This window comes from Octopus sinensis, linkage group LG19, assembly GCF_006345805.1.
Source record: "Octopus sinensis linkage group LG19, ASM634580v1, whole genome shotgun sequence".
NCBI classification, from domain to species: domain Eukaryota; kingdom Metazoa; phylum Mollusca; class Cephalopoda; order Octopoda; family Octopodidae; genus Octopus; species Octopus sinensis.
In genome coordinates this window covers 13,345,838-13,355,837 of record NC_043015.1, presented here as the reverse complement: position 1 = coordinate 13,355,837, position 10,000 = coordinate 13,345,838, and the positions used below count along the sequence as shown (strand labels likewise).

Genomic DNA, 10,000 nt, shown 5'->3' with positions numbered 1-10,000 from the left:
CAACCACGACTATTTAGCTAAGTTATTTTACTTTCATTGAAAAATCTCTCTTACTTTCTATGATAAGTTTATTATCATAGCTAGTGTAAGCCTTCCCACTTCCGTCCAGCCATTGATATAGATAGATAGATAGATAGATAGATAGATAGATAGATTTATTAGCCACACAGGGCCGAACACTTAGAGGACAATACAATGTAGAACTTTTCTTTTCGAAAGAAAGAAAGAAAGAAAGAAAGAAAGAAAGAAAGAAAGAAAGAAAGAAAGCAAGAAAGAAAGAAAGAAAGAAAGAAAAAAAGAAATACAATCAAAAGAGATCGAAAAAGTTTGCAACATGTAAACAGGAAAATAAGAGAGAGTAAAAATCTAAAACAAATTAGGTTTATCCGTGGAAAGAAAAGCCTACGAAAAAGACCACGGTAATCTCAGGCAGGAAAAGATACACCTGGGAGCAAAGCTCTCTCTCTCTCTCTCTCTCGGATTTATAGGATCATTCTTAAAGTGGTTTCGTCATTTACGCGTACCATTTTTGCTACATTCACTCATCTTTTATTGAAACTTTCATGAAACAAAACTTCCCTCTCTATTCTCCTCTTCCTTTTCAAATGGTACTTGAAAAAGTTGATGAGCGATTGGCCAGAGAGGAAAGTGCTTGTCTCTAAACTTTTCGCACAAGTCCACCACACACACATTCTTTCACCATAGCCACCAGTACAATGAAAACTGCCTTGCTTTCCTGGTTAAAGGAAGATGGCGGGGTAATATTCATGATAGACTCGGCTTACAACCGAATTCGTCACACACGTAACAGCAGCCATTCGACATAAGCCCACAGGTCTGAAATGGTTGGACACTGCACGAGTGCGTGCAGAACGGTTTCGTCGCTTTGACTGCATCTCGAGCAAGTCGGTTCGGTGTTTCTCGAACCGTGTCTGTAGAGCTTATCTCGAATGGGCAATGCTTCCCGATAGCACTGCCAGGCCAGGGATCTCTGTTGACTGTCTATAGGTCCCGACCTGAAAGTGATCCTGAAGAGGCGAGTCAGATGTTCCCGTCCACGCCCAGATTCTCCCCAAGAACGTCGTCGCATCTCCCCTCCACTAATCCTCTATGGAATGCCTTCGTGGAATTGAAATCGCACAAGTTTGGTCCGGACAGCAAAGTTGCTCGAGAGCAAGGCGGCACTCGCGATGCTATTTGCCTAGCCTCGATCTCTGTTTGATCCATGACTGCAGTTCGACCAAAGAGACGAGCTGCGGGGAAGCGCGTCTCACGAACGGCGACCACACCTGTTCACCGTCGTCTATGAAGCGCCGGAGATGTTGCAATCTCAGTGCATGTCTGCGCATCATCAACCACGGCATGCCCAGCCCTCCATTTGACAGCAAATGGATCGTTGACAGCAAATGGATCGCCTAACCATCGAAACGCTTCCCTTCTATCGAAAAGCTTCCCTTCCACAAAAAGCGTTCCAGTTTGGTGATGGTAGTGTCGGGACAGGGCACGACGGTCAGACGATAATAGATGACGGATGCAATGTACGCATTCGCTACCTGCGCCCGATCTTTTAGGGATAGCTTCCTCTCGGCCCATTGCTGGGTGACAGTGGCCACCCTACTCGTTATCTCCTCCCAGTTCTTCTCCTTTTGTAGGTCTAGTCCGAACCAGACCCCGTGCAACTTAACCGGTCCGTCGGTCCAGTGTCCCACGATGGAGACGCTGTTGGGCGGTATGGGCTCCAGGTGCCGAGTCGCAAGCCCACTGACTTTTCCGGGTTAATTTTCACTCCCGTTACCCTTTCGTATTCTTTTAGTGTCTCGCCGACCAAGCCGATATGCCTGTGTCTCGACACTATGACAGTGACGTCATCCGTGTATGCAGACACGCCTCTCCCGAATCCCAGTTCTCACGAGATACCCATCAGCGTCGCCAGCTTCCGCTGTAGTGGCTCTAGAGTCAATACGTATAGCAGCGACGAGAGGAGGCATCCTTGACATGCCAAACGCATGATATTAAACGGTCTAGATAGATGACCATTTATGCGAACTACCGAGTGGATGCTGTTGTATGAGGCAGCGATCCAACCGCGAAAGATGGAACGAAAACCAGCCACCCTAAGGACATCCTCGAAGTAACGATGGTGGACCCTATCGAAAGCTTGATCCAAATTAATCAGAACCCCACCCATGCCAGGTTCCTTAACTAGCCTGTCTATGATGTAGCGCATCAGATGGAGGTTGTCATGGATACTTCTGCCCAGCATGTTTGCGCCTTGTCGACCAGTTTCTCTATGACAAGCGCCAACCTCTCGGCTAGCACCTTGGTCAAAATATTCAAATCTGCGTTAAGCAGGATGATGGGCCTGAAGTTATTTATGACGTTCCCCTTGTTTGGATCTTTCTTTCGCAATGCCACAGCTCCTCGGCTCACAAAACTGGGGATACTTCCGTTTTGCTTCCAGTTGCAGTAGACTGCTGCCAAGACGCCTCCAAACAAGTCTGGCATATGACAATAAGCTCGTAGGGCAGACCATCCAAGCTTGACGACTTGCCTTCTGCGCAGCCTGCCATCGCATCCCGTACGTCCGCGGCTGTGATGGGTCTTTCACAACACTCCGCCTCTCTTACCGAGAGTCGTGGAAGGCCATGCAGGTAGGTACTAAAGTCACCCTGCGTCCTGACCAACCAGTTGTCCCTAACAGTCCTCATACATCCTAAAGGCCTCATACATCCTTTCGGGCTCGAGTAATTCGCGTCACTGTTCATCTGTCTGAGACCTAATGGTGGCTTTGTTGCCTCGTTACGCCTCCGCCACTCGGGCCTCTCAGGTGGCTCCAATTCCTTCGTTTCTCAGAGCACGCATCCTGGCTCTGACAATGCATCCTTCGTGTTTGGTGTTGAAGTGTTGGTCGAGGACCAACCTGGCCGCCAGCACGTTAGACGAGATGCAACTTCTATGTACTTCTTCTAATTTCTTAACTAGGTCTCCCTCTATTCTATTTCGATCTATCGCTAGAGGCTTACTATACCTAACCGATTCTGCTTTAATTGCTCTCTTTAGGGCATACCACCATCTATTGTTGACGATGGCACCCGTCAACGCTCTCTTAACTAATGTGCTAATCCGGTTTCTATAAGCCTGTCGCACCGTGAACGTTGCGTTCAGTTTCCAGTAACCGGGATCCTGTCTATGATTCTTATCTACCTGACTATATGAACCTGTGGACAACCTACACTATTCTTATCCACTGTCTTGTAGAATACTCTAACTAAATACGAACAGGACGACCCGATGCGGTTGCACCATGTCCACATTGGCATATTCAGGTGGTCCAATCGGTACCTGTCAGACAGTTGGAAACGTCTGAGCAGGTCTTTGAGGCATTTACATCCCTTCCTAATCCTATCTCTACCCACGTAGTTTAGATGCGTGTCCAAGATAGCATTCCAATCCCCCACTAAAAGTAAAGGTCGAGACGTTCCCAGGAAAACCTCTAAGCGCCGAAAGAAATTCGGCCGACCTGTTAAGGACAGCGCATAAGCTGTTATCAGTCGAAAAGTACACCCATTACTGCCATCGACATCCAAGACGATCAGCCTACCTTCCGGGTCTAGGAATATTGCTCTTACTTTGAGGTCTAGACTCTTCCAAAAAAGCATTCTCTGCAGACACGGAGAAAAATAAATGTCGAATTGTCCGCCGAACATGTGCTGGAGGGCCCGCAGGTTGTGGAATCTGGTCTCACTGACGGCTATGATATGCACCTTTTGTGACTTGATGTCATTTAACTGGTAGCATAGTTGCCAAGGCAACCCCAAGCCACGCACATTTATACAACCTATTCTAAGCATGTTCCTATCGAAAGCTGTGTTTTTACACACGAAAGGAAAAGGAAAAGAAAGACAGAGAGAGAGAGAGAGAGAGAGGAGAGAGAGAGAGAGTCACTTACTGCTCGAAAGTTGGTTGTTCTCTTCCTCATAATCTTTTCTCATGAGGTTTTTGCACATTTTTTGGTAAGTACTTTTGAAATCTCCCTACTGCATCAGGGTTGAGAGATTTCATTTTGTTGCGTATATTTTGCGTCACGTGTAGGATTTTTATGTGTTGTGGTGGTGTTATGTGTGGGTAATTGTCTGTTTTGACATTGTCTTATGTTATGCTGGTGTTTGACCTAATGTATTGCTTTAGGTCTGAATTGTTTGTGTTTATTGCTGTCAGCATTGTGGGTTTCTGTGTTTGCGTTAATGCTTTTGTTTTGTGTGGCTGTTTTGGTTTCGGGAGTGGTAAACCTCCCTGCTTTGCTTGTTTGCTTCTCTATTCTGTTTTTCCCCTTTTTTCTCCTTACCCTTGTGGCGAATTGCCATTCCTCCATGTCGCCTTCTTCGGACGACATGTCGGAGGAATCAGAAAGTGCGAAGGGAAGGGTATTGGTGTCTATTTCTGAGTGTGTTAATATTGATTTTGTTGTTGGTGACAGTTGGGATGTGGTGTATGGGTTTTTGGGGTTGGGGTATGAGTCCGTTTGTCTTTCGCTTCTTCGTTTGGTGCTTCTATAGTTGTTGTTGTTGTTGTTGGTGGTGGTGGTGGTGGTAATGATGGCGTTGTTTCTATTCTTGGTAGCGTTGATAGGGTTGTCGATTGGTTGGGCTGGTTTGTTATTTGCTGATGCTCTTTAATTTCTTGGTAGAGCTGTTTTGTCAGCTGTCCATATGGCGGTGTGGGTAGCAGTGCTAGTTTTTTTCTTGGTTTTTGGTTTTCTTTTTGTTGTTGTTGTTTTTCTTGTTGTTGCTTTTGTTGCTGCTTCTCCTTGACTATTTGACAACCAGCTTTTAAGTGACTTTTGTTGCCACAGAGGTGATAGCGTGATTGTCTGCCTTCAACAGCAACATGTAAATTGGTACCGTCTGGCAGTTAGATAGATAGAGAGAGAGAGAGAGAGAGAGACAGACAGACAGACAGACAGACAGACAAACCGACAGACAGACAAACAATCAGACAGACAGACAGACAGATAGATAGATCGACAGATAGAAGATATAAAAAAATTGAAAATTAAAAAGTTATTTTCTTGTTAGTGTCAATAATATATGATGTTTAAAAATTTTTTATCCAACAAACTTTATTTAATTGTCCAGTAACACTTCTTACCTCGCACATAAATTTCTTCGAAATATTTTTGAAGTGGATGCACCTCATTGAGAATTTAAAAAAAAAATTTCTTTTTACAGTTGACGAAAAGCACCAGGGGAGATCATTTGGCGAAACATTCACCATGCGGCAACATAAAGGGCTGCGATTTTCTGTAGGCACAACGCTGGTTGAAAAACCAGAAGACGTGTGGCCAGAACCCCCTGGAAAGAAACCATAACGAGGGTCATCCCGCAGTTGAATCGGAACAGCCAAGAAAAGAGATAGGTGTCAAGAAGTCAAAGATTAAGTGGCTGATGGAAAATGATGCAGCTAGCTATAAGAAATTCGATGGCGAGGTAGCAAGAATGACCACCAAATTCAAAGGGAACGACGAACAGAAGCTCGAGAATTTCGTTAATATAATCTATCAGGAAGGAGAAAAAAAGATTTGGACTTGAAAGAACAAGGAATGGAGAATCACCGGTAAAGGGCGGACCATCGAGGAGAGAAAGACGGATCGCAAAGACACGAGAAAAGAAGGAAAAACTCAGAACCAGATGAAGGGAAGAGAAGAGTTAAAGCAAGTATATGAATGGATAAAAAAGAGGCATCGAGAACAACTAAGAAAGGAAAGAAGGAAGAACAGAAGAAAGGAGAAAGAAAAGACTATCGTATTTGTAAATAACCCATGCTGATAAGATTGCACTAAAGAAGAGCTCGAACACCATCTTAAATAAACATACAGCGATGCTGATAGGAATAAAGTACTTCCGGAAATGCTCGGACTGAAGAAACCACCTGAATGAAAAGCCAAAAAATCTCGAAGCGTGGCTTTCGTGAAAGGAGTGAGTCCAAAAAGAAGTGAAATTCAGGATAGGAGGTGAAAATGTACCAACAGTGAAAGAACAACCAGTAAAGAGTCTCGGCAGATGGTACAGAGATTTACTAATTGATAAGAAGCAAAGCAAAGAAATACACGATTTAGTGGAACAGGGACTAAAGGTATTTGACAGAACAATATTACCAGAGAAATTCAAATGCTGGATACTGTACCCTAGGATAATGTGGTCTTTGCAAATGTACGAAACAGCCTCGAGTAGAGTAGAAAGGATGGAACAAAGATGCAGTGTGTTTATCAGAAAATGACTTGGTGTTCCAAAACCACTGAATACAACTGCACTATATGGAAAACCCGTGCTGCAACTACCTATAACATCAATCGCCGAAGAATATAAGGCAGGAAAGGGAAGGACATTAATGATGCTAAGGTATTCGAAAGATCAGAACATCCGAGAAAACCCTCCACAGTTATGAACAGGGAGGAAATGGAAAGCAGAAGAAGCAGTAAACAGGGCGATTGGAAAGCTAAGGCATGTCGATATAGTCAGAGCAACGCAAAAAGCAAGAGCCAGTCTAGGGTTGCACAATTTCAAGCCATTTTGCATGAGCAGTGTAAAAGAGATAAAAGAGGATGTGGTATACGAAGTGAGAAAGGAGGAAGATGAAAGGTGAAATGTACATTTGGTGCAATGTAGTCAACAGGGACAATATGTGATCAACCGCAGAATATCATGGAAGGAACTTTGGGCTTGGGAACAAGTAAGAACATCCTTCCTGATCAAGTCTGCCTTCGACATTTTACCTTCACCGGCCAATTTAGTCCGGTGGAACATACAAACGACTGATGAATGTAGATGCAGAGAGAAAGCGACGGTGAGACATGTTCTGTCAAACGGTAGGCTAGCACTAGACTGATATACATGGTGTCACTATCAAGACCTCGGTGTCATAAGCGCAGCAGTCAAAGAGGAGATCGAGAGATATAACAGGGGAGAGTACCCAAAAGTGGAAAAACGCAGAAGGATATACTCCCAGAAGGAGGGAAAAAGACATAAGACCAGTCCTTCAAATAAAGTATTCGAGACAAACGAAAAATGGAAGGGATACTGGGAACTGGCCGCGGATTTGGAAAGACTTATATTTTCACTCATAAAAACAATAAAACGACCGGACTTAATCCTATGGAACACAGAACGGAAAATTGGAATTTTGCTAGAACTGACAGTGCCATGGGAAGAGAACATCGATAATGCAGAGCAACGGAAGGAGAAGAGGTATGAGCGATTAATCGAAAAATGCGGAGAACAGGAATGAATTGTTGAGTATTACCACCTGGCAGTGGGGACTAGAAGCTTCATTGAAAGGAAAATAGCGACGTTATTTAAAAGAAGGTTTGCATTTTCGAGCTCAGAGCTGAGAAAAGTAATAAGCAGGATACAGGGGGCAATCGACAAAGCCAGCTTCTATATATTGCTGAAACGAAAAGACCCAAAATGGCCCGAAAATCATAACATGCCGACTGGGAAATAACGTCGCTAGGTGAGGCTGGCTGGTACTTAAGCAGCATAGCTGATTGACAGGTGGGCCAAGGTATCGATCTCGTTCATTGTGTGCCCTCCTGGTTCGAAGGCTTGTACCACCAAACAGCCGGTCGGCTCTGGCCGCTGGAATTGAAACTAACACGACTTTGTTGGAAGGTTTAGAGGGTGCGAGGCAAAACTACGCGTCCTTCCCCTCCATTGGTCAGTTAAAGCTTAGATAGTGTCACGTGAAAGTTAACTGGTGCTGGCCACTGGAGCCTACCGGCGAGTATTTAAAGGGAAGTTTGGCAGGATGGTCATTCATCCGCTGACATTTGTTGGCACTGCATCGAAGAAACCAAAGAACAAAAGAAAAAAGGAGAAAGAAGAAACGCACTCAAAACCAGAACTGAAGACACCTCCGAAGTGGCGGGGGTGGCAGGTCGAAAACGGTAGAGGAGTAGGGGCCGAAACTGGACGTGGTTCCTCCTGATGATAACTTTAGCTACTGGATCTTATGAAAGAGCTGTTGAGGTAGCGAACCGCGAAACGTGGTTGGAATTCCCCAGCTGGAGGTACAAATCTAAATAACTGTCGAGCCTGTAGAAACTTTTGTTAAGGGATGTAGAAACTTTTGTTAAGGGATGTAGAAACTTTTGTTAAGGGATGACTGGGATGAAAACATAAGGACTCTGTTTGTAACATCAGCACCACTGTCATGAATCATAAACTATTTTTGGTATGATGTCTTGCAAATCTTTACCGAGTATCTATGATAATCGAAAGAGGTGACCAAAGACAATTTCTTTCTAGATAAATGCCTGTCTCCGATGTGCTGAGGGATGGAAGAAGGAGTTGATAAGACAGCTACTGATCAATAAAATGTTACTAGAAAAAAAATCAGTAAAAGTTTTCAGAGTAAACCACATAAGCGGGTTATCAAAGCAATACAGTTAACGAAGGTCTCGTAACCATTGGTAACAGCAACCAATGGTTCTTGCAGCAATTAAAAAAAAACATTTAAAGCCATTAATGGAATTGTGGATATATGTGAAACATTCCAGAAGTTTATCATGTGGTTGGTGCTAACGCAAACGTATCGGTATACATTATGTAAAGTAAAACATACAGGTACACGCATGTAATGACAAGCATACATACTCGTACATATAGGTGTCCGTATATATATACATACACATATACAGACAGAAAAAAGACAGACATATATACATGCGTGCACGAGCACAGATATACATACATGTATGCGTACATACAGACAGGTAAACAGGCATTCGAAAACTCAACAAGATGGATATATATGAATTGGGAAATTGCTCAGATTCACAAAAAATTCAACAACATCAATGGGATTTAAACAGTTTATATTTCTCGTGGAAGGAGAGGGAACAGGGGTGACGTTAAATCTGTATTAATATGGTGGAAGAGTCTTAAAGGCGGCTGGCCGGCAGAATGGTTAGCACGCCGAGGAAAATGCTTAGCGATATTTCTTCCGACTTTACGATCTGAGTTCAAATTCCGTCGGGGTTGACTTTGCCCTATATCCTTTCAGGGTCGATAAAATAAGTTCGAGTTGAGCAGAGGGGTCGATTTAATTGATTTACCCCCTCCCCGAAATTGCTGCTGGCCTTTTGCCAAAATATTGAAACCAATATGTTGGAAGATTCGGACTGTAAGACTGAAGCCAAGTCTCTAGTAGAGAAAAATGGTCAGCCACTATCTCGCTCAAGTTTGCTTGACACAAAAGATAGAATTGATTATGATCTTGAAGAAAGTCATGAAAATGCAGCATAGATCTCCATTTAAGGAACACTTAGAACAAATACAACAACACAATTAGAAAAAAATCTCGATGGTTTTCAAAACAATGATAGTAGTGGGAGTAAGCCATACTAAAACACTGATATGGAGCTCCGATAAGGTGAGTGTAATATCTCACCTTAAAGGTAATCTTCGATGCAATTCAGGGACATGAAATCACTACCAAGTACCAACTGGATAAATCACCAACTGACGACAAATGTAAGCTTTGCGATTCAGGGACAAAAAAATCTCCATCAAGTGTCTATTGTATAAATCACCAACTGAGAACAAATGTAAGCTACACAAAACTAAATGCTTTAAAAAAAAAAGCCATTTTATTGCCGACTGTAAAAATATGTCCTGTAGATATTACTTTCGTATGAGGTATAATGGGGTAGTTAAAGCAATCTGGAACTGAAAGTCAAAAGGGAAAAGACAACAAATAAACATGAATATGTTGAATTTCAAGAATCAAATGAAAATTGGTGAAGCATAAGAATAAATGGAAAACAGTGACCGAATTAAAATGCAACCGACTTGATATATTGTGGTTTAGAAGCACAAAATAATAACGTGTTGTGTTATGGAAGCTAGCTTTCTATTTGACATCAATGTGGCTGGAAAATACAGCTGAATGAAAATATCCAAAGGATCATTGACGAGGAATTTGCAAATCTAGTCTCCAAAAT

The 10,000-nt window shown here is 43.0% G+C and overlaps 1 long non-coding RNA gene across 1 annotated transcript in view; it reads left to right on the top strand.

The window, feature by feature from the left end:
• Positions 1–5,288, top strand: part of LOC118767114 — a 34,925-nt gene extending 29,637 nt beyond the window's left edge. Inside the window, exon 3 of the long non-coding RNA XR_005003009.1 lies at positions 5,229–5,288. This is a non-coding gene — a long non-coding RNA (uncharacterized LOC118767114). The remainder of the gene's footprint in view (positions 1–5,228) is intronic.
• Positions 5,289–10,000: the final 4,712 nt, after the last annotated feature.